At 33.6% G+C, this 2,407-nt stretch overlaps 1 non-coding gene across 1 annotated transcript; it reads left to right on the top strand.

Moving 5' to 3' along the window:
- The first annotated feature begins 633 nt into the window (after window positions 1–633).
- On the top strand, window positions 634–707 carry TRNAV-CAC. Its single transcript has one exon. It is a non-coding gene; the product is annotated as a tRNA-Val (tRNA).
- The last annotated feature ends 1,700 nt before the right edge of the window (window positions 708–2,407 follow it).

The raw sequence follows: 2,407 nt of genomic DNA, 5'->3' as shown, positions 1-2,407 counted from the left end.
TTGCAATTGATTTGAAAAACTTACACCAAAGATTGAATACGTTGTTCCGATAAAAATAATCGTCAAAGAAACTGAAGAATGACCCACGAGTAGAGATGAAAATTTTTACTCGTAAGGGCGGCCTAATGGCGCAGAGATTCCCTGCTTTGACGGGTACGGTGTTATTTTCATACCCGAAATAGGGGTCGAGGATGGCATTACCCGCCCTTCACCGACCCCGATTAACTTTTTTATTAAATATATGTATATAGTGTATATAAATAAATAAATGTACACATATGTATGTATGTATGTATGTATGTAAACAATTAGTATTAAATAACAAATATATTTGATTTTTAATATTGGTAAGTAACGTAGTGACATTCACTATAATTACAACTTTAAATTACATTGTTTTTATTTATTTTTAACTAAACGGGTTCCTCGAACCCGCCAGGAATTCCTTTCCCCCCGAACCCGTTCGGGATTAATCGGGACAGAGATGGGGACGGTGATTCAGAGCTTAAATAGGGGTCGGGGACGGGGTCGTTTGTATCCTTACTCACGAGAAGTAACCCTTTTGATGGGAACATATGAAATTGATCCGGATGAATCAGTTATATAGATAACGTTAAGCCATTTGTCAAAACTGTCTGGGTGGTGTAGTCGGTTATCACGCTAGTCTCACACACTAGAGGTCCCCGGTTCGAACCCGGGCTCAGACATTTTTTTTTTATAATTATCTAACTTTTTCCAGTTGACTCTTCAATCATCAAGTTGAAGGAGTTGCTTTCATCCATTCACAAGTCTCCTTCCAAAAAGTCTACCATAACAAAATCCAAATTATAATTACCAATTACATTCTTGACCAAGTCTAAATCCACCCACACCTATACACTTTTGTACAACATGCATTAAGACTCGTACATGTAACTTGTGCATTAATAACTTGTACATTTATTGGATTTGTCTTCTAAGGGTGCGTTTGGTTTGCAGGAATGTTTCTGAGGGATTTGAATTCCATGGGATTTGGATTGGATTGGATTTAAAATCCATTCCTGTGTTTGGTTTGCAGGATTTGGATTTGATTTGAAATCCATTCATCTGTTTGGTTTGTAGGATTTGGATTTACATTTTTTTTTTGTAATTATTTTAATCACCAAATCTCTTTCATTTTCTTAAATCTATCTATTTAACCAACAAACCTAAAAATTTAACAATCAAACATTTTCATCCATAATGCATATTTAATCAACAAACATTTTCAAAATACATATATATATATATGTATATTTGATATTAACATTGATATATACATTTAACTACCAACTTGTTCTTTCAAGACCACAAATTTACCCACCAAAAATTACCCACATTTAACTACCAACTTGTTCTTTCAAAATCACATATTTACCCACCAAAATTTACCCACATTTAACTACCAATTTTACCCACATTTAACTACCAACTTGTTCTTTCAAAACCACATATTTACCCACATTTAACTACCAACTTTACCCACATTTAACTACCAACTTGTTCTTTCAAAACCACATATTTACCCACCAAAATTTTCATCCATTTAAAACCCAATCGACATAACCTTCCCTATCCGCTTCTTGGAAATCCCAAAACGTGTTCACCTTTTCAGGATCGTCTCTTATCAATGAAATTGCTTTATACTTATCCCTGTTCCATTTATAGAATTTTACATTTTTCCCTTTACGTTCATTTTGACAACATGCAATCTCTAGGATGACTTTAACCTTGCAAACTTTACAACATGTCCTATCAACTCTTAATTGGCAAGGAAGTGCTTAAATTTTATTATTAGGCACAATAGCAGAAGCATCCCCTGTTTTTTTTACTAGTATATCTCAACAAAAAGTTCATCAATTACCTAATAAGCTAGACTAATATCGTGATTTGGCTGTCAACGAATTATAATGGAATAATTGAAAGTTTCATCAAACATGTATTCATGCCCAACATTGCCAACATTGCTTGAATTTGAGTTCGCCTTAAATTCTGGATTGATTAGAAAGAAAAAGAAGATTGTAAAATAAGAACAAATAAATAGGAGATAGGCTTTGGAAGATAAGGAGAAGTCTGCTTAGTTACTTAGTTACTCAGTTACAAAAATACCTTCATTTCACCTTTTCCATTCTCATCTACTGCTTCTAATATATTGAAACACTGGTTTCTCTCATTTTGAACAATTATTTCATCTTCTTCATCGATCAAAGACTGCATGTAAGATTTCTGCTTCGATTTCTGTTATCTCCGACGTGTGATTTCTGTTTTCTGCTTCGATTTTGTTACTATTACCGATTTTTGCTTCGATTTCTGTTACAACTTCATATTTCGGCTTATGGTTTTTGCTTTCATTTTTGCTTACAGTTTCTGTTTTGATTTCTGCTTACGA

Source organism: Cynara cardunculus (assembly GCF_001531365.2).
Source record: "Cynara cardunculus var. scolymus isolate 2C chromosome LG 6, CcrdV1, whole genome shotgun sequence".
Taxonomy (NCBI): Eukaryota; Viridiplantae; Streptophyta; class Magnoliopsida; order Asterales; family Asteraceae; genus Cynara; species Cynara cardunculus.
Note: the sequence above shows the minus strand (reverse complement) of the source record. Positions and strands in the feature narration are given on the sequence as shown.